Source organism: Vulpes vulpes, chromosome 14, assembly GCF_048418805.1.
Source record: "Vulpes vulpes isolate BD-2025 chromosome 14, VulVul3, whole genome shotgun sequence".
NCBI lineage: Eukaryota > Metazoa > Chordata > Mammalia > Carnivora > Canidae > Vulpes > Vulpes vulpes.
In genome coordinates, this window is record NC_132793.1 from 105262070 (window position 1) to 105284550 (window position 22481).

General features: G+C 54.3%; 1 protein-coding gene across 2 annotated transcripts in view; it reads left to right on the top strand.

Moving 5' to 3' along the window:
* The first annotated feature begins 323 nt into the window (after nucleotides 1–323).
* CTXND1 (cortexin domain containing 1) overlaps nucleotides 324–22481 on the top strand; it is a 52108-nt gene continuing 29950 nt past the window's right edge. Inside the window, exon 1 of one of the 2 annotated variants that reach the window (XR_011997131.1) lies at nucleotides 324–544. The gene's annotated coding sequence lies outside the window, so the exon portion shown is untranslated. The remainder of the gene's footprint in view (nucleotides 545–22481) is intronic. The other variant, XR_011997133.1, reaches the window with a different exon arrangement.

A 22481-nucleotide genomic window follows, 5' to 3' on the forward strand; every position in this document is an offset into this window, starting at 1 on the left:
GCCTGGACTTTGCAAACCGCCCCGGTCTCGCTCCCAACTTTGATGGAAACGTGTCGCTATTAAGCATAATGCAGGAGAGGCCCCGCGTCCCTGTCAGGGGAACCTCCGGAGGCAGCGCGTTCCAGGAGCCCGCAGAAGCGCCCGGTTAGGCTGCGCGCCCCCGGGGGACCCGCCGCGCCGCCCCGCCCGCACCCCTGCGCCCGGCGCCCGCCAGCCTCTGCCCTCCCTGCCCCCTCCTCCCCACATTCCCTTCCCCAGCCTCTCCGGGCGCCCCCTCCATCCCCGCCAGCGCCCCCTCCCCGCGCCGGCCGCCGTGAAGTTTCGCCCTGCGCTTCCGCTTGAACCGCGTCCAGCTGCGTCGCCTTCAAACTGCCGGGCGGCCGCGACTCCGCGCACAGCCCCTGTCGGCCGCCGGGCCGGGCTCGCCCGCACCTCCGGGCGCTGACTCAGCCGCAGCCGCCCTCCGCGCCCAGCCGGGCCTGCGCTGCGCCCCGCGCCCCAGCCCCACCGCCCGGACCGCGAGCGCACGGGACGGCCTCGCCAGGTGAGGAGCGCCGCGGCTCCGCGCGTCACCGGGTGCCCGGCAGCCCCACGGGGTCCAAGCGCGCTCCCGCGGGGACCACGGACCCCCCCCCGCCTGGCCTCTGCGCCCCGGGGGCTCGGGAAGGCTGCGGGGCGGCTGCGGGGAGGGCGAGCCCCGGGGCGCGGGGAGGCTGCGGGGAGGGCGAGCCCCGGGGCGCGGGAAGCTGCAGGGAGGGCGAGCCCGGGGGGCGCGGGGAGGCTGCGGGGAGGGTGAGCCCCAGGGCGCGGGAAGCTGCAGGGAGGGCGAGCCCCGGGGCGCGGGGAGGCTGCGGGGAGGGTGAGCCCCAGGGCGCGGGAAGCTGCAGGGAGGGCGAGCCCGGGGGGCGCGGGGAGGCTGCGGGGAGGGTGAGCCCCAGGGCGCGGGAAGCTGCAGGGAGGGCGAGCCCCGGGGCGCGGGGAGGCTGCGGGGAGGGTGAGCCCCGGGGCGCGGGGAGGCTGCGGGGAGGGTGAGCCCCGGGGCGCGGGGAGGCTGCGGGGAGGGCGAGCCCCGGGGCGCGGGGAGGCTGCGGGGAGGGTGAGCCCCAGGGCGCGGGAAGCTGCAGGGAGGGCGAGCCCGGGGGGCGCGGGGAGGCTGCGGGGAGGGTGAGCCCCAGGGCGCGGGAAGCTGCGGGGAGGGCGAGCCCGGGGGGGGGGGGGGGGGGGGGGGGGCGGGAAGGCTGCGGGGAGGGAGAGCCCCGGGGCGCGGGAAGCTGCAGGGGGGGCGAGCCCGGGGCATGGGGTGCTGCGGGGAGGGCGAGCCCCGGGGGGAGGGGGGGAAGGCTGCGCGGAGGGTGAGCCCAGGGCATGGGGTGCTGCGGGCTCCAGACTCCAGAGGGGGTGCGGCCACCCACCCCGACCCAGCCGCCCCTCCGCACCAGGTGGGGGACCCGGCCCTCTGTCCCCGGGTGTGGAGGGGGGTGCAACTGGAAACTGAATCGAAGTTAGAAATTCCTTCTCGACAAATTCAGTGCCTGAAATCCACCCCTTCTGTGGCTGACCGTAACAGGGGAAGGGATAAAGGTCACAATCCGTGTAACTTCTGGGAAAAGTTCTGCTGGTGGCCGCCTTTCCAAAATGTCAAGTCTCAGTTGGGTTTTGTCCTGATCTCCAGCGAAAAGCCTTACTGCAATCTTTCCCATCCTTTCCCCTCCGTTTCGGTGTTGAGAATGCCTCCGGGAGATGTTTGGGGACTGTATTATGGAACTGAATTCTATGAGTGTCTGTCTCCACGGGGAAAGTTCTGGAAGGGAAAGCCTGTTGGGAGACCAAGGTGATACACCTTCTCACTAGATTCTCAGTAAGGTCGCAATGTGGCCTTGGACCCAGAAATGAGTCCCAGGCAGGGCTTGCAGGCTGCCCTCACTGGGAAAAGGTTCTGCTCTAAGCCGGGTCTGCATCAGCTTGCAGGGGCCTCTAAATCCTTTTGTGGGTCTCCCGGAGCTTCCCCCAATTCCAGCCAGAGGAGGAGTACCTGGCTTGGCACTGCGATGCCGTCTTACTCTTTGATGTCAAATCTGTGTCCAGTGGATGAGGGGGTCTGTGCCTGGCAGCTGGGGGGTTCAAGTCCCCTGTGAGTCCTTCTGCGACCAGAGGCTCCCCTGGAGAGGAATTGTAGTAACCTGACGTGTGGTCCTTGCAAACCTCAGAATAAAGCCAAACACCCAAGGCTGTAGATGTGACTTACAAATTGGAGTTGGGTGAAGGTTCCATTTTCAAGGATGGCTCAGCATAAGACCAGCTTTGAGGACCCACTGGGAGGGAAGCTTTGCCAGCAAACAGTTATTTCTGGAAAACTGCTCTGAAACCAGTAACTTCACATTTATCCAAAAGAGAAATTGAGGGTAAGCTGTTCATTTATTCAATGTAATTTTTGCATTAAATGCTCTTGTCTTGAATGATTAATTCCCCAATCACTTTTTTCCGGCTATATTTATTATTGATAAACAACAGCATGCCAGCGACGAATGCATCAAGTGTAATGTGTCTCTGAATTCAAATGAATTTGGAAAATTATAGCGAACTTTTGGCCGTTAGATATTTAAAATGCAAATTTACATTAAACGAGGTTATGGTGAAATAGAGAATTTTTTTTTTCAATCGTACAAACCTGAATTAGCCTTTAAAAACAGGTAGTTTGTCTAGATGTCCAATGACTGCTTATAAGCTGAGATGGAGAGAACTGCTCAGCCTTCCAGTTTACTTCCTTCCTGGGCTAATGGGAGAGGCAGCCATTCTGAATACACTGCCTTGCTAGTTAATCTTTCTCCAACAAGTATTTACACTACCGGATTACCCTAGCTCTCAGAAGCTGCCGTCCTGGGCTAGTTTGTGCACAGTATCTTTCAAGTTCCACAGTGTTTCCACGATTTAAGTGGAAAATGAAGTGGTATCAAGGAAAGTGTCCTTAAATCCTCCCGTCCAGCCATGATAGAAAGAACAGCGTTTATAAAATTGACAAGGTTCCAAGATTCTAAGGCTAATGCTTCTAATAAATTCTGATATGGAGGAAGACCGTAATGGCTCTGAATTTTGGCGTGGAAGGCTCTGGAATGGGTCCATGTCGGTGAATTCTTTAGATAACTGAGGTTCACAGGAAAGCGTTAGAAGTGACAGGATTTTCAACTCAGGGTGAAACTAATGGTGTTGGAAGAAAATACTGCTGAAGCACGTTACGTGCTTCCTACAATCAGAGAGCTGGCTAATGGGAATCCAGATGTTTCCTGACAACTCAGGATCAGCTCTGTGAACCTCACTTCTGCGGTTTGTGGGGGAGAAGGAATCCTGACGCTTGCGGCCAACAGGGCAGCATTTGCTCCTGGCTCTGCCCTGGTCAGGGAACTGTAAGCCAGTTGCCTTTTGAGCATCAGCCTCTCAGTCGTAAAACTAAGGAGAACCAGTACCTGAAAGTTAGTTTCATCTGAAGCGCTTTGTGGATGCTGCTGCCTAATTCCCCAGAGGACAGTTATCATCCTTGTTTTCCTGTGAGCAGAGAAGCAACGCAGTGTCCCCGAGGTCGGGTCAGGGAAGGAGAGCTAGCGTTCCTGGGGCGGAGGGCTCATCTGATTTCCAAGCCTGGGTTCTTCTCACCTGTGCTGTACCTGTCCCAGGAGGCTGCTCAGAGGAGGCAGCCCTGATTTAGAGTCAGCGCTCAACACAAAAAGTATATCTGCGCTGAGCTGTGATGCCAGCTGTGAGGGTGACATTAAATCCGTTAATGCGTACAGAGGCTGCAGACGCAGTCCATCTCTACTGGGTCTCTGTTGTAATGGGCTGTTGCACGGAAGCTTCTGACTCCATCTGAGACTCGGTCTTCCCATTTGTCACCTTAGGGAATGGTTGCCTTCTTTGCTGGGTTGTTGTGGGGACTCATCGGTGACGACGTATGTGAGCCTATCACATTGCAGGTATTTTATAAAAGAAGCCTTGTGAACCTTCCCTCTCGTGGTCCGCCCCGTGTCACCGTGGACCTCAGAGCTCGGGGGAGACTCCTCTGCATGTTCTTGAACATGTCCCTCAATGGCTGCATGTTTCTGGAGGGGTCCTTGCTGTGCCCCCAAGGTCAAGGACCTTCCAAGCCCTTCCAGACGGAGCCTCCTCAGGGAACTCATTTCAAGGACAATGTAAAAGGACACTGTCCTCGATGGGAAGAGATCAGGTTGGGATTCCTAATCCCAAAATCCCCAGCCCTCCACATATGGCCTGAGCCTGTTTCAGCGAGGCCCCGGTGGCACAGAGGGGCTTCTGCATGAGCAGGCACCCCCAAGTACACCTGCAGCTCAGCCTCAAGCCCCTGTGGTCCTGCCCTTCCTGGGCACAGCCCAGGACTGCTGTTCCCTCTTGCTTGAGTCCAGGCTGAAAGCAGAGCAGGTGCTCCCTGGCCCTCTCCATCACCATTCCCGTGGCAAGGATGGGTACCGATGGAGGGAGGACACAGCACGTACCCACTTAGACCAGAGCTTCTTCTACTTCCCCACTGAAAACCACCAATGACCCCCAAAGGAGTGTGCCCCCAACAAAGCCCTCAGTAAAGGGTCTCAAGGCACATATTTCATTTTTGGTATATAGGGCTATACTCTATTTTTATGTTTAAAAGTTTTGTTAATTTAATTAAAAAATTAAAAATTGTTTTGTTCCACTCCATAATTTATCTCTCTTAATATAAAGCAAGGCAGCCCGGGATGGCTCAGTTGGTTAAGCATCTGCAACTTTTGATTTTGCCTCAGGTCGTGATCTCAGAGTCCTGAGATGCAGCCCTGCGTTAGAGACAGTTTGCTTCTATGGGCATGGAGCCAGCTTAGGATTCTCTCTCTCCCTCTGCCTCTGCCCCTCCCCAACCAATAAAGGAAGGAGGGAGGGAGAGGAGAAGCCCAGCACCAACACCATTCTGGAGGCAGTGACCTTGGCCACTGGACCACACTGCCACCCACTCAGTGTACACATGCCCCAGGGAGGGAGGCCAAGCCTTCAGCCATCTGTCTTCCTTCTTAACAATCCATCTCCTGTCCCCTGGCCCCATGCAACCCATAGATCCCATAGACCCCAAACTGGCATTTCATCTATGTGTTTGGGATGATGTGATGGTAGAGGGCCCCCTGAGTCTACCCTTGAGATTGCAAGAAGGTCAGAAGACAGGGAGTCCTGCCAGCACTCCTGCAATCCAGGCCCACGGAGACAGTGGGAACTGAATTATAATGTTCTCCTCATGGACATAAACAGGGACGTATGTTTTCATGCTCAGGTGGCCACGATGAATTGACCAGAGGTAGTGGTCATGATGACATCTGTTTATCATCCAGTGATGGGCCTTGGTGGCCAGCAAGTGGCCTGGAACTGCATGGCCTTTAAATCATACCCAGCTCCCTCTGGCTACCCTGACTTCTCCTTGGCTCAAGTGGAGCTCCCTGTGTTCTAGAAGGCTGCAAATTTATGGCACACATCTGTCATGCCTCCTTCCCTTGCCCAGAGCAGACTTTGCTAATCAATCATGACATTCTTTCCCACAGAGCCAGAGTGGGGCCTCGGGATCCTTCTCGACCATTGCCTGGAGTCTGCTCATGAAATGGCATTTAGTTGGGTCTGTAGATGATGAGACTGTGAGGAGGAAGGTGATGGTCACCTTTCCCCTCTGCCCTTCCGGTAGCCATAGGGGTGTGGACACAGACTACCCCTGTAGCCCGGCACACCCCACAGTCACCAGGATGGAGCGCAGACTCTGAGTTGTGTGCCACCAGGTGAGCGTGATGCAGCGCTGCTCCTCTGCCCACCTTGGGCTCTGCTCCCCCTGTCCTCACATGATCCCTCCTCTGTGCATGTCTGTGTCCTCACCTCCTCTTATAAGGACTCCAGCCAGTTGTATCAGGCTAGGGCCCACCCATCTGACTTCATTTTACCCTGATCACCTCTTTAAAAGACCTTTCTCCAGGGGCGCCCAGGTGGCTCAGTGCATTAAGCATCCAACTCTTGATCTCGGCTCGGATCTTTATCTCAGGGTCATGAGATCAAGTCCCGCATTGGGCTGCATGCTGGGTGTGGAAAGTGCTTAAAAAGAAAGTAAAAGATCAAATACTTTTGGAGACTGGATTCTCCAAATACAGCCACATTCCAAGATACTGGTGTTAGGACTTGAGTATGAATTTGGAAGGCAGGGGACACCATTATGTCTGCGACAACATTTGACGGAATAGCACTTGAACTTGGCCTGTTTGTAGCTGACAGGGTGCAGTCCAGGCTGGCACAGCCCTGAGGCCCCATGCATGGGGTCCCTGGAAGGCACGGAGGGACTTGCCATCCAAACCTCCATCAAAAGGGTGGCTGTTCAGCTTCCAAGATGACCTCCTCTCCTCTTGGAAGCAGTCTGTTCCCCTTGCTTCTTACAAACCGATCCCTGAGAGAGGTGCCCTCTCAGGGGTTCAGGGGGCCGGACAGATAGACATCTGAACTCAAGTCCCAGCAGGTGACCTGGGTCCCAGTGGCAGCCCACAGCGAGTGTCCCCCTTCTCTGGACCCTGGGTAAAACGCTGCTACATTCACTCTCAGTGTCTCCAGAAGAATAGAGAAATGTTGCCACTTTTGGCAAACTGAGTTTTGAAAATCCTGCCTCATCCAGAGGCCACATCTCCAGGGGAACAAGGACATTACCCTTCATCAGTATGCATGCCCAGTGACATCTGACTCTCCTGAAATTGCCTTTGTGTTCAGCAATTACTCTGATTTCTGAGAATGCTCCTTAGATACTGGGTGTCTGTGTTACTGTGGGGAGAGTGGCTTTGCACTGTCTCAAGGGCCAGACCACTGACCAGAACTGACTTCTTTCTTACCACGCACCCCCCACCCACCCCGAGGGCCGCCCCGCTTCAGAGCAGGTGTCCCCACCTGCGACTCCAAGGAGAGAACCTTTGGCTGCTCAGAAGACAAAAGAAACCCCTCTGGCAGGCATTTCAGAAGCAGAGGTGGTGGGGGTAAGGAGAGGTCTCCCCGCATGTGGAATGTAGCCAGATGCTGGAAGGCAGTAGAGATAGTGACCCAGTAATCAGTACCTCAGCTGGTTGGATTCACAGATTATGGAACCGTGGAGATATTCCCCTGGGGGAACACAAGGGCCTCCGCTTATCAGGCTCCCCTGACCTGCCTCCAGATCTTGACTCCACAACTCACAGCCACAGGACCAAGGAGAACCATGCCTCCCCTGCTCCGTGCCACCGTTTTCTCAGGGGCAGGTGGAGGTATGAGTATGGACTCTAACCTGCAGGAAGAGCCCACAGAGACTAGGTACAAGTACTGAGCACTGTGCTGGTCATGCAGCAGGCCTGGAGAGTCTGACTCTGATGATAAGAGCAGAGCTTACGTTGACTCTGATCATAAGAGCGGAGCTTACGTTGCAAGAATTCTCCGGAAGCTTGTTATGAAGTGCAGATTCAGGAAACCCCTGACCCAGCCTGAAACCCCTGACCCAGGACTCCCCAGCATGAAGCTAGCAGTGCACATTTGTAACGAGCTCTGTCAGACATTATGAGGCACACTGGATTTTATTTATTTTTAAAGATTTTATTTATTTATTCCTGAGAGACACAGAGAGAGAGGCAGAGACACAGGCAGAGGGAGAACCAGGCACTGTGAGGGGAGCCTGATGTGGGACTCGATCCCAGGACCCTGGGATCATGACCCGAGCCAAAGGCAGAGGCTCAACCACTGAGCCACCCAGGCGTCCCTAGACACACTGGATTTTAGAGTCTGCAGGTTGAGCATCACTGGGCCTGGGTGGAGAAATGAGCATAGTTTGCATACTTGCAGGATTTACACCATGAATCCCTGAATGTCCCCTGTCGGTGTTTTTCTCCGTGGGGCTCCAAAGAGATGCACATTAACTCCCCCAATGGGCTTCAGTTCATCATTTCCTGTTTGCCACAGAAGTCACGACTCAGTCGGCCGTCAGCGCTGCCACGGCCAAAGCCTCGATGTCCAGGCCAGCCCTGCACAACCACAGAGGGACACACAGAGAAGCCCGAGTACGGAAAGAAACCTGCTTCTAGGTGTAATGCCATTGCATCTTTTAACCATCACTGAGTCACGAACAGAAGCCCGGGATTGCTCCAATTTCCGTCCATGCACCAGAAAGACTCTTTCTGTTTGCCTTTGATCTGTCACGTGGTATTTTGTCCCCTTTATAATAGAGAGTGGACTTTGGAATTAGAGACAGTTTGCTTCTTTGGAGGACAAAGAGTCTGATAGCTTAGTAGCCCAGTGCTTTGGATTCAGGGCAAGAAACGTTTATCATCTATTTTTAAAGGTACTTTTTCCGGCAAAATATTTTTCTGATGATTCAAGTTATAGACGGCTTTATAGAAGTTTGGGGAAATACTGAAAAATATAGCAGAAGGGAACAACAGCTGCCTACCAGGCCAGGCACAGAACGAGCCTTTTCGAGGTCCCTGCAGCTTCTGCCTCCCACCCCCCATGTGCATACCTTTGCTGGCGTCGCTATTTGCTTGTCTGCCTCAGTGGGATCTGTAAGGGTGAAACCCTGTGAATCGTGAATCGTGGTCACAAGCACAGGAGACTCGGCAGCATGGGGGAAGGAGCATTCGGAGGGCTTTGGATGGCGGGCAGGTGTCATTTCAGGTAGAACAGGTGGCAGAGGGGGTGGGGAAGAAAGCATAGAGCCTTGGGGTGGCTTTAAATGTGCCTCCAGACTCCTCAGTCCTTCTTGCCCCACAACAGGTGCATCCGTAGCCCCTCCCCCTGAGCCCTGCTGGGGTCTGGGGCCAGCTCAGTGAATACAGTTGGGTGAAGTGACACTTTGTGCCTGGCACAGCTGGGGGTGGTCTCTCTTGGGACCCTCTCTGCAACCCTTGAGCCTCTGTGCCCTTGGACAAAGCCTCCAGTGAGAAGCACCCAGCTGAGCCCAGTCATCCTCTAGATTCATAAGCAATGATGGTGCTTTGTGAATAAATCACAGCAGCCTGCTCAGGAACGGGGTGTATTTCAGTTTTGGGGGGACCAAGGATACCACAGGCAGCAGGAGGCTGGTTGGGGTCAAAACCTAGAAGGGCCTTGATGCCCAGGACCTGACCCCCAGGTGCTCGGTGAGGGTCCTCTCCACCAAGGGATAGAATCACAGCAGCCGAAGCTGGACCTTCATCTTGTCACCAGAGAACTGGTTCTGAACTCAGGTTCAGCTGCTTGGCGCTTGAAAATCAGTATTCAAGAGACGAGCAATGATGGGAGAGGAAAGCTTGCTTTATTCAGGAAGCCAGCCACCTGGGAATATGGGGGACTCCTGTCTCAAAAAGCATCTTCCTGTCGAGGCAGAGTTGAGGGTGTTGAAGGGGAAAGCGTGGGAAGCGGGAGCTGCATGCAGGCGAAGCAGGTGCACAAGTGTTTAGTCGTGCGTGGACATGACCCTGAATGGACTTGCAGGCATCTGAGGTTGTCTTCTGGGGACATCTGGTCCTTTAGTCTCAAGGCCAATGGTCACAGATCTCCAGGAGAGCAGGCTGCTTCTGCTACAGACCACAGGACTTAGGTCAGACAGCAAGGAGCAGCTGAACTTGGAGCCAGTTCACCCTCCAGACCGGCTGGAGTGCTGTCAGCATCTCTGTGTTCACGTGAAATCACGCCTCTAGCCCTCACTTGGACTCCGGGAGGTTAGTGTGCTCATCGTCACCCTGTTCTGCCCATTGGGAAACTGAGTCACAGGTTAAATAAACTTTTAGCCCAGTCTACACTGCTCGCAAATGGGATTTGGGCTGGGATTCAAAACCCTGCTCTCCATCCTTACCCTCTCCCTGTTCATGGAGGCTGCTAGAATACAGAAGGGATTGTGTAGCTGCAGGTGTAGAGGTCTGATCATAATAGGAGCCCGACTGGCCCTTCTCTGTGGGACAGACCCAGCACACAGGGCTCGCAGCCCAGTGGCAGCAGCAGGACCAGGGCACTGTTAGGAACACAGTTCCCATCCCTGGAGTCACCCTTGCCCTGACTGCAGAGGGCAGCATGATTCAGTCTGTCTGATGGCCAGAACTGTGCAAAGCTACCCTGTCCTTGCTGACCTGTCTGTCCCTATCGCTCCAGGATGAGCCCTTCTGCAGTGACTCCGAAGACAGTCCGCTCCGTCTCCATCACGGGCGACCTTTCACTCTTCCTGCACTAGCGGCCTCTCTCTATGCTGCTCATCTTCCTGGGAGGGTGGGGTCTGGCTGTGCCCAGCCTGCATCCTAGCTGAGGGGCCGGGCATCTGCTGGCCCAAGCTCTCACTGTCGACCCTGTGTGGGCTGCCCCTCCTATGGTCGTGTTTCTCAGGAATAATAAAAGGGTGATTATAACATCTATGATTTGGACACATCCTGCACCAGCGTATCCCCCACTGTCCTGAGAGTGGGGCTCTGCACATAAATTCTCAGGCCTCATCTGTTCATTTGAATCTTGCTTACTGGGTTCAGAGGAAAGATGATGTTAGCAGAGTCTGAGAAGATTGCTCTAAGTTCAGCAGAAAACAAGCTGACACTTTCAGGGACGTTCAACAGGGAAGGGCAGTTAATAACGGGGGGCTGGATGGCCCCTCTCGCCTCCCACACCCTGGATGACCAACGCGAGCACTGGCTGGGGACTAAGTGGGAGTGTCTGCACAGAGGCACCCAGAGGTGGCTGAGGCGTGAGGATGGCTGTGTCTGGGGCACAGTGCTGGACTACCCCAGGACCCCACTCCTTCCGGCTCTCCAGGAGGCGCAGAGCATTGCAGGCCTGTAGACCACCGCTCAGTCCACTTGCGTGGAGACTCTTCCCCCACATTCACTGCTGCACTGACGCCGTCCACCCTGAGGGCCGGGGGTCACTGCCCGCTTACGTGAGGAGGCACAGAAGCCCCCATTGATGTGTGAGCTGAGCCCAGGTCTGCGCTCTGGACTACATCTTCCTGGTGCTCTGTCGGGAGGCATTATCTCCATGCAGGGAGGGGAGCAAGGAGAGAGACACTTTTACAGCTGGAATTTTGTGGCAAAGAAAGATGCTAATGCCAAAGAGCCTGGAGCCTCTCAGCCCGGCAGGACCCCCCTAGCTGAGAAACTAGCTCCAGCCTTTGCTCCAGGGCACTTGCTGCAGCCACTGGCCACCTCCCTGGGAGCCCTGCCAGTGCAAACTTCTGCCCACCCCCAGCCCTCACCTCTCGCCCCCAAGAGGCTACACATGCCTGACCTTCAGGGCCTCTGAGTCTGCTCAGAAAGCTTGCCCAGCTGACAGTGGACACAGGGAACCTGCTGGCTGGTAAAGCGTCTTCATACCATCCCTTGGAGGAGTCTGACTTTGCATTCAGCTGGGACAGCTTACAACAGTTCCTGGCAAGCAGGCCACGTAGGCCACCCTAGAGTCCCCCTGGGGCCCAGCCTTGCTGGCCCTGCCGACCCATATCCATTCGGGTGGTGGGTCCTGGGAAACGGGCAGGTGCACTTTGCACAGTGTCCTTCCTGAGTGAGGAGGAGGTGCTGGAGGGAAATCCGAGGATTGGCAGATGAGAGCCCTGCTCGTGTGACCCCAGATCAAACCTCCTACCGGTTCAAGGCTCCCGACCTCTCCATGCAACAGGGTGCCACATGACTGTGATGGCACAATCAGATCCCTCGGAGGCAGGGCAGGTGACGCAGGGAGCGGTGAGGACAAGGGGAATGGCACCCACGAGCCATCTGAGGGGCCATGGGCTGCAGGGCTCCAGCACATGCTGCCAGGCAGAAAGGTAGGCACCGTGCTGCCCATGTGACAGCCCTGCCAGAGCAGAAGCGCTGAATTATATGTAACATCTGCCAGCGGCCAAGTTTTAAAGATTAAAACAGAATTAAACTGAAAACCATTCTGTAGGCCAAACATACCCAAATCTACTGGAGGACCGCCACTTTGTGACCTTGGGAGACACTGCCCTCGCATCGTCCAGTGGAGTATGAGGCCCAGTTGAGACGACAGACAATTCAGGGCTGTTCTGGTGAAGAGGGGACCGTGTCTCAGGCTCCCCCTCCTGCCCCAGGCTCCGGGGACCCTGAGGACTTGTCACTGAGGCTTCCTCATGCTCTGTGTCCCCCAGCTCATGGGAGCCCCCTGTGGGCTAGGAGAGTCCTCAGGCTTCAGTGTCCAGGGTGCCACGAGATCCTAATCCGAAAGCAGGGAGTGAAGGACGTCTGCGGGGCAGGGGCACCCTTTGGGCCCCTCCCTGCCTCCTCTCCCTGAGTGATGTGGATGCGGTCGGAGTGCACTGGCCACCTCTCCTCGGGGTGACGTGCAGCAGGCTGGCTGAGCACTTGGCCTGTGCCAGGAGGCCTCCCCCAGCGTCCCCCAGCCTCCTGCAAAACCCCAGTACTGGTCCCCACTCTGCCCACCCCCCAGGGACACCGCCATGGAAGTGTTGGACCCCGAAGCCATGCAGGACAAAGGCTTTAGCACCCTCTTGCCTGCCTGGGTTCCTCACCTGCAGGTGGGAATTGCCTTTGGTGTTTCTGCCTCTCCTGCCCCAGCTGTGCTCACTGGGCTTCCAGGGCCGGGCACAGGGGACATCTGAACGCCCTGATCATCAAGACTCCCTGGCTTTGCTTTTGCTGCGGGTGGAGGGGGGCGGACTGGTGTGGAGGACCCGCAGCTGGCGGGGGGTCGGGATGAAGGGGTCCCCACTGTGTCGACAGGTGCAAGGGCTCGTCCAGCCCCCAGTCCCCATGCCCTCTCCCAGCACAGAAGGCAGAGTGGGGGGAGCTGACCTCACCGTGCACATCCACTGAGCACCCACTCTCCACAGACAGAAGCAGCGGCACGTGGGAGGGTGGTCCTTGCCCTCAGAGTGGGGAGAAGGAGGAGGACATGGGCTCCCGCAGCTGAAGCCTTTCCATGTTTGAGCACAGCACACACTTGAAGGGGGTCTTCAGATCAGATTAGAGGGGGTGATGTTTGAACTTGACCTGAAGGGTTTCCTAAGGGCACTGGGCTCTCCAGGCAGAGGGGTCTGTGTGAACAAAGTCTGGAAGTGGGAAAAACCTGTATTGTCTTTGATAAACAGGGTGATAGGAGCATCATATATGAGAAAAGGAAGAGTGGGAGGGAGGGTGGGAGGGGGTGGGGGGGGGGAACAGACCGCCTTCTGCCTCGAGTACCCAGGGTCTTAGGAAGTCTGCTGAGAGAAGAGGACTGGGTTTCTTGCCAAGCCCCACCCCCACCCAGACCCAGGGTGGGGGGACTGTGGGTGCGAAGCCCTCCCCACGGGGCTCCCCTGCCCTCAGCACCTGGGCAGAGGGTGGGGCGCCACCTGGCTCAAGGGTGTGCTGCCCAGAGACGAGCAGTGAGCGCACACCTGCACCTCCTTGGGGCTGCTGGCCAGGTCCAAACATGGGTCCCGTGACTCCCGTCCCAAGGCCTTGGCGAGGGTGCAGTGAGCACCCACTGTGGGTTTGAGGGTTCTGGGCACAGTGGCTGGTGTTTGCTGTCTTTAGGTCTTTCCGCCCTGTGGGCTCGTCTCCCCGGCAGGTTGCCCTCATGCCTTCAGGGCCTGGCACATAGCAGGACCAAGAGGCAGAGGGAGCCAGATTTGTCCCGGGGACTGCTCTATGTCCCAGAAGCATCCCGATGCAGCCTGCTCCAGAGAAAATACTATCCCTTGTTCACGGCTGCTTGAGCTTTTATTCATTGCATTTGTTTTCACTCAAATGTGACATTTGCCACTGATTTTTATTTCTTGTACAAAGTGTCTCCAGTAAACAGATGCATTTTAAAGAGCTCCATTCAATGAATCAGGGAAACAAATTAGCTTCTAAAATCCCGTTCCCCATAACAGATGTCTGGAAAGTTCTTAGGACTTCCAGAAGGGAGTCTTCATGGGGCCTCTTCACAGCACACAGCGATTAGAGCTGATTGCATTGCTGGGAGCTGCTTGTGTTTTGGGGGGGTTGTTGGCAGGCAACACGCCCCTCGGCTGACGTGGGTCTGCTTATGATGGGATTCCAGCCGCATCCCTGCAGCACAGCACGAGAACTGTCTAGAAGGTGAACTTGCCCCCCGCCCCCAACCCGGTGGTGACAGACGAGGGGAAGCCCAGGCTTTAGAGCGTGAAAGAGTGTGTGCAGTGCAGGGAGCCCTCCTTAACAAAGCAGTACAAAATTATGAAAACAAAATGTAGCACAAAAATTGATCTTTATTTAGAATGAGAAAGTAAGTCACAGCAAATTACAAGTGATAAAAACATTTAAGTGTTTTTTTAATTAAGAAAGAGAAAGATGGGGGGACACCTGGGTGGCTTAGTCGGTAAGCATCTGATTCTTATTTCAGCTCAGGTCATGATCTCAGTGTCGTGAGATCGAGCCCCACGTGGGGCTCAATGCGGGGAGTCTGCTTGGGATTCTTTCTCTCCCTCTCCCTCTGCCCCCTCCCCTTTCTATAATGAATAAGTAAGTCTTAAAGAGAGAAAGATACCACAAACATCACAAAATCCATAAAAGAAATTAACTGCTGACTCACCTGCATGATATTTTCACTCCTATGATTTTGGCTGAATTTTGATCTCTAGTGTATATTTCAACAGATTTAGTAAGATCACCTCTACAGAACACAGCAGCATTGTCAGTCTTCATGCGTAGTTGGCCAAACTTTGGTTTTTATCGGCTTAGCTTAGAAGTGTTTCTTTCAGTTACACAGCTCGTTGCTGATAACATCACGTAGCTGATCCTCCGTGAGGAAGGCTCTGCAGAGCTCTCGCCCGTGTGAGTGGGAAGATTCCAAGGTGTTTGCCGTCCTCGAGGCACTGGCTAACCTCGTTAACCAGTGGTGGTTGATGTCTGCACTGTCGTGTGTAGTGTGAGCCTCTCCTCGTCTTCGTGGGTGTCAGTGTATCATGTCAGACCTCAGCAAACCAGTGAGATGCACAGATGACAGGGCTGGACCCCTTCCAGCTGCTGGGGGTGGGGGACCCCTGAGTGACAGAGGGTGTGCGGATGGCTTGGCGGCCCCCAAAAGCCCCCCATCCCCAGGGCAAGAAAGCCCCGGGAGCAGTTGCAGGGTGGGAAGCAGTGTGGAATGCTCACAGGCCCCTGGAAGTAGACTAACCTGCCTTTACCCAGGGAATCAAAGGCCTGACCATGAATCTCTGAGCATATGAGGCCATAGAGCATATTCTTAATACTAACTAGTAGCCAACAAGTCACACAGACGTCAGTTTGAGTCTTTCCTACCACCCGGTAGTGGGTAAAACCTTCACTACGTTACACGCCCGAAACTAATAGAACACTGTGTGTTAACTACCTGGTATTAAAATAAAAGCTAAAACATAAAAAGAGGTATGCATGGCCTCTTTATACAGAAGTCACCGTGGGCCACAGAAACACATCCCACTAAATGCAAGCTAAGTGTCCTCGCGCCTGAACCTCACCTTGGCCAGATCCCCAGAGTAGTGCCGGCTCTGAGAGGCCTCTAGAATGGAGGGAAAGTGAGCCCAGAGGTGAGAGGTGAGGATGTGGGCTAGGAAGAGGGGCTGGTCCTCATTGACTCCAGCTAATACATCTGACTTTTGCAAAATACGCTAAAATATCTGCCATGAGCATGCTGTTGGAGTGCTTGCCTAAGGTCTTGGAAGGGACCCACATGAATGAGGGGCCCTGAAATGTAACCTCCTTTTGCTTTATGGTAAATGTACCTCTGAAGTGGGACCCAGAAGGTCTGGGAAGGTTTCCTGGAAGAAGAGGCAGTTGAGCCAGGCTTAGAGACTTTGGCTGGTCAGTGAGGGTGGACACTCCAAGTATAGGGATTAACATGAACAGAGGCATCCAGTGTGTCAGGAGCAATGGGAGGAGCAGCTCTGGGTGGTCTATAGGGGTACCTACAGCCGGGGAGGCAGGGAGGCTGGGGTAGACCCACTCAAGGCAGCCTTGAGTGCTTGGCTGAGGGTCTGACTTGATGGTGGGGATGGTGGGCACTGTGGCAAGTTGGTGATGAACGTGGTCATTTGGGATGGTTAGTCTAGCAGTGGGCATGGAACAAAGAGGTGAGCAGCAGGGGACACAAGGGGGCCATGGCACAGGGTACTAGGACCCACGAGGGAGCTAGAAGGACTGGGCTGAATGGAGAGGGCTGAGTCCCAGGGCTGGGATGCCAGGAGAAGCTAGTGAAAGGTCAGGGACAACACTGAGGCTGTGCTGCGGCCCCTAGTGAAGGCTCAGAATGTGAACAACTGTCACTTCAGGCTGGGAGTAAATACACCTGGGAATCGCCATAGAACCACAGAGCTGGACCTCACAGGGCCGCTCACCCAGAAGTCAGCACACTTGTTCCACGAAGCGAAGGGTAGTAAGTGCTTTAGGCTTTGTGGGTCCATGATCTCTGAGCGCACCCCACTCTGCTTGTGTAGGTGAGCTGTTAGCTGGCCTGGGCTCCCGGAAAACCGTCCCCCGAGCACTGATGCCTGAATCCCAGATGACTGCCATGTGTCATGCCTTCGGTTTTTTAGTGTTTTCAATTACTTATTTATTATTATTATTTTTTAAGATTTTATTTACTTGAGAGAGAATGAGAGAGAGAGCATGAGCAAGGGGAAGAGGCAGAGGGGGAGAGAGAAGCAGGCTCCCCGCTGAGCAGGGCTCCATCCCAGGACCCTGAGATCATGACCTGAGCCAAAGGCAGATGGACGATTACCTGATGGAGCCACCCAGGGCCCCCGGTTTTTTCAATTATTTAAAAATGCAGAAGCCATTCTCATCTTGGGGGCCCCACAAGGAAAGACAGCAGGTGCTGTCCTCACGGGAGCCTGGTGGGCACATCCCAGAGGGGCCAGGACCGAGCCGCCCTCAGGGTGACCCTCACCCTATTCCGTCTAACACATTCCAGAACTGTCGTGCTGAGAATGTGAATCTACAGGACTATGGTTCCCAGCTGCTCATTTGAATGTTTTCTCCTCCCACCCAACTCATATATTGAAATCCTAACCACTGGCATGAGGGTATGAGGAGCACCCCCCCCAAGTGGGATCAGTGCCCGGATGAAAGGGACCCTGCAGCTCTCCCTCATCGCCCCTGTGCCCCAGAGCAGGGCCCTCACTGGCAGCTTGATCTTGAACTTCCAGCATCCTGAACTCTGACAACTAAACCTCCGTTGCTTATGAGCTGCCCAGCCCGCGGCAGACTATGACAGCAGCCCAAAGGGACTGAGGCCCTGACGGCTGTGCCGGTGGGACTCTGTGGTGCCTGCTGTGGACCAGACACTGTTGTAGCCCCTCTTGAGACAGTTACTGTCGCCTCACCCATTTTGCAGATGAGCAAGCTGAGGTCAGAAGTCTTCAGCTCTTGGTGGCAGGCCAGGAGCATGGAGGGTGCAGAGCTGCTGCTCTGGGAGCCGGGGAGGTGCTGGGTGGGAAGTACAGGCTGCACAATGGTGCCTCTGTGGAGCCCGGAGCAGCTTCTCCAGACATCCCAGTGCAGATGTCCAGTGGCGAAACGAGTCCTCAGCAGAGAGGTCCAGCTAAACGCAGAAGCCCGGTGCGTGGCTTCCCCTGCAGCCCTCCATAGTGACGTTGCTGTTCCCTGCCAGCCAAGCCCACGACGGGTTATGCAAACAGGCACAATTTATGGCGTGCTCGTGCCAAGATCCACCCGGGGAAACGTGGCAAATGTCCTGCATCACTTCTGCAGGTTGCCTTGAGATGTGCTTCTGGTGCCTGGAGAGAGCATCCTGATCTATAGGCTCCAGCAACTCCGGTCCTTCACTTGGACTCTGACGGCACCTGGGGGTGACCACACCCGGTCCCTTGAATGGAGGAGCCCAGGAGCCCAGGGCACGGGCTCTGCATCCGCTGGCCTGCGGGGAGGGGCAGGCTGGCTGCCCTGTAGCTGAACTAGTGCAAGAGCCCGTTTGCCTTCTCACCATCTCATCGTGGTCCTGCAGGGAAGAGCAGCTGAGGGGTGGGGGAAGTCTCTGGTCGCATAGTGCAGAGAGGTCATTCAACCTTACCAGGATCACACAGCCACCAAGGGGCAGAGCTGTTGCTCAAGCTCTGAGGGCTGCCCCTCAGCCTCCTGCTCTCTTCCTGCCTCACCAAAGAGGACCACGGTCAAGAAGCAGGTTCACGTTCAGAACCAGCCTGGGCCATTGTGCACAGCAGGACTTTGGGCAGCGAACCGTCCGTAGAGCAGTTGTGATAAAAGGGACATTTTGACAGACACGACCCCATCAAAAGAGCAGGGCTGAAGTGCGGAGTCACAGATTTATTTCTAGGTACACTTCAGGCAGCCCCGTCTCACCTGACCCTACTCCTGCTCCAGTTCTCATCCATCCTTGACCCTAATCACACTCCTAATTTAGTACATGGCTTGGTTTACAAAAGCGTTTACTGATTTAGTGTCCCTGATCTCAGAGGAGCAGCCTCCCAAATGTCAGGCTTCCCTAATCATCCCTCCCCTCCTGAGGTGACAAGGCTGGGGGTCCTTGTTTTCCATTTTCTGCGTGGTGCCCTGAAACCTGTTCCATCCATTTGCTTGAGGACACCAGACTCAGAGACTTGCTCAAGGTCATTCAGCTTCTCTACAGCAAACTGCCTCCTGTTATAAGGGACTCATACACTCTTTTCCTCTGTTTATGCGGATGGAGGCAGTGGACACAGAGCCCGGTGACGGCGCCCCCAGTCCTGAGCGCCCCACAGAACCCACAGGCAGGTGTGTGGGTTCCCGACTGCCATCTTAGCCTATACAGCTGAGTCCCACAGCTGGAGCCACACAGCCACTGCAGCTCCTGCCTTGGAGGGGCCATTCATCTCAGGGAGATTAATCATTCGTGGGGACAGCCATGCTGGTCTCTTGCAGCTCACCCCTGTTGGTCTGAGTTGCTGTGGGGGAGGCAAGCTTGCGTAGCTCTCCTTTGCCCTTTGTCCCAGCAGAGTGCAGCCCACAGCCCTCTGGTCTCCCTTTGGGTGGAGGGAAGTGTCCCCAGGGGAATCTGGTCGTTGCAGGATGTCCCTTTGGCAGAGGACACCAGGCTATTTGCTGTGTCATTGGCTGTGCTCTGGGGAAGCCACCACCGAGAGCCACCGGGGTTTGCAGGCCAAAGGACAGGAGCATCTTTTGCGGCCAGCTTGGGAGACAGAGTCCTATAGAGGGGCACCATCAAAACAAAAATAAACACAATAGGTGGTATTTTCACTGTGCGCTTACTCTGTGTCAGATGCTGGGCTAAGCACCACGAGCATCCATCCTCATTCTTCTCACAGATCCAGTAAGATCCAGGGGGATCGACCACCGCCATGTGAATGATACAGAGGCTGAGACCTGGAGAGGTTCTCTCGTTTGTCTGGTGTTGCATGGCTAGCCGGGATTGGAACATGGACTGTGTGTCCCAGGACGTGAACTCAAGCACATGCTCTCCCGACCAGTGAGCCTTCTGTAGGTGCCACTTTCCATTTCCAGCTGGGTGGCTGGGCGTTAACTCTGCTGTGCAGACATACCTGGGAGGGCACCTGGTCTATACTATGAAAGGAGCTTTCCGCTGAGGCACTTGGATTTTATTTTGGGTGGTGAGAGGGCACAGATAGCAGGCTCGGGCCTGTGCCTGCTGCTGCTGCGGGGCCTTTAGCGGGCTGCGAAGGGCGGCTTGACAAAGTTGCTCACCTCCTCTTGCCATGACTTGATTTCATTGTTTGGAGGGGAAGGCTTGATTCTTTCCATTTAAAATTTCTGCTAGAGTCTCGTTGCCAATGTTTAGTAAAGTAAAAGGTCATTAATTGCATCAGGGCACAAATGAAATTAAAATCAAATTAGAAATGTTAGCTGTTTCTTAGATATATCTTTGGCCACTAGTCTGGTCTACAACAAACAAAGGGGAGCATGTGACCCCTCCGAGATCCAGGGTGGAAGGTACTCTGGAGCCAGGCACCATGCCTTCTGCTCCTGCAGCACTGCCCACTCGGCTCAGCTTTCCTGCCACCACCCGAGCTCCCAGCCTGGGCACCTCTCTGCTGGCCGACTATGCATCTGGGCCTTCATTGTCATGGCCAGATTTCACCCATTCCTATGGCTTGGCCGTCCCCATGTCCACCCCACACCTGATCCTCCAAACACAGGAACTCATGTTCCCCAGTACCACTGTGGGTCCCCATGCCCCAGTCCTACTGTGGCCCCAGAACCTCCCCATCATCTGGCGCCTGAGACTGGGAAGCTGCCTAGCTTGGTAGCCATAGCAACCACATTGTTACTGCTTCCATGAGGCCATGAATGGAGACCCTTTTCCAAAATATAAATTGTGCACAGGTATCAGCGGTCACTGGTCTCACCATGCACAGACTTTTCTCTTGTTGTAAGTGGGGAATGTCTTTATGAAGGTGAATGGGCCATTCTCTTGCCCATCCCTGGGTGTATGACCTTCACCCAGTTCATCCTAAGCGACAATCCGCCTGCAAGCAGATTAGAATGCTACAAGAAGCATGCAGAAAGGCTACGCTAATACTCAGTTCCTGACAATCAAAAATATGATTATGCAGCAGAATAATAGCCTTACAACTCAAGCTATTTTCTCGAGAAGAAATTTTCCAAATTCCCTTATTTCCTTTTCTGTTTAGCATATCACAAACCCATTTAGAGGTGTTGGCTCATAAATCTCTCCCGCAGCTTAGAGCTTTGCCCATGTCCTTAATGAGATATTCGCTGCATTCAAGAAGGAAACGCTGGCCCAAGGGAAGTAAAAACAAGGCAGGACTAAAACAGCAGAGGATGGTAAGAAAGAGAGAGAGAAGGTGGTGAGATTTGTGTCTCCCCATTTTTCTTCTCCAAGCTGAGACTTGGAGAGGCAAAGTGCATTAGACACATTGAGGAAACATTGAGGACCGGGGTCCTTGCCCCTTAGGGATGAGTGACAGCTTTGTTGGAGATTGTGTGACAGACATGGAGAAGTAGGGAGCGGACTCCAGTATCAATCACAGGAATCTTCCTGGGACAATCTCTAAATGTTTGGTAATTAAGCAAACACTTTTTAAAAAATATTTTTAATTTGTTTATTCATGAGAAACACAGAAGAAAGGCAGAGACATAGGCAGAGGGAGAAGCAGGCTCCCTGCAGGAAGTCTGATGCAGGACTCGATCCCGGGACCCCGGGATCACGACCTGAGCCAAAGGCAGATGCTCAACCACTGAGCCACCCAGGTGCCCTAAACAAACACTGTTAAATACTCACAGGCCACAGAAGAAATCACAATGCAAACGAGAAAACATGTTGAGCTTGTGGGTTGCAGGTAAGGTAGCACTGAAGGGAAGGTGGGTAGCTCTAAGTGCATCGGTTAGGAAAGAAGGCAGTTCCGGCTTCAGTGATGTGTGCATCCAATGGAATCAACCAGGAAAAGAATGGCAAGTCAAACCCAAAGAAAACCAAAGGGAAGGAATAGTAAAAGTGAGGCTAGAAATCAACTCAATAGAAAGCAATTGTACAACAAAGCTTCAGGTTAGCTTTTTGAAAGTATCAATGACATTTATGAACGTGAAGAAAGAAGAAAACAGAAATGCAGATTGCCAATATCAAGAATTAAAGGGCAGCATTACAACAGAGTCTCAGACATTAAAAATGCCAAGAGAGCAGTTGGATGTGGTAAGTTTGACCATTCAGATGGAAAGGACACATTTCTTTAAAAGCATTGCTCACCAGAGGCAGTGTCCTCTGAGATCCAGAGAGGGGAGGCTTTGCCTTCTCAGGCTCCTTGCTTCCTCTGCAGCCCGTGAGCCAGGCCCACGGGGAAGATACGGGGGCGTGGGTTCTGCAGTGGAGAGAGCAGGTGAGGAGCTGTGTCAGTCAAGGAACCAAAATCAAAGCCCAAGGCACACAGCCCATGGCCCGCGCCAAGGAGCACCACCGGGCACCCAAAGCAGCAGACCAGTGATCTTGCCCCAGGGACCAGGACACGAGGGCCACCACCATACCCGAAGGCGCCTTTTCCCAGGACCTGGGGCATGCCATCCACACACACAACGTGTTTTCCATGGGGTTGCCTTACAAGGCTGCAATAAATCACTGGATCTGATAAAATGTGAACTAAACGTTCGGAAAAAGATGACTCAAATGATAGATAAAATAAAGACACTGCATTTTCTCTGCATGTTGGCATTGCGGTGTGAATGATCTTCAATTTTGATCCATTGTCTGGTTCCCAAGGGGACAATAGAAGTGTCCTAGTATGATTTTCAAAAAGTTAGAATCGCAACTCTCATGCAAATATGTGAAGTGAGCAGTGATTTATTTAATTCACTAATGATGGGACCATTACAATGCAAGTCCGGCTCAGAGAATTGGAGAAAGCGAGTCTTTCAAGTCCCTGAAAGAAAGCCTGCTTGAATAAGATTGCTAATTTACAGAGAACTTCTTAATGTCCTACAGAGCAATTAAACCATATCCTTTGGGGCAATCTTTTCTACCAGACAAAATTCTTTGCACTGCTGTCAGGC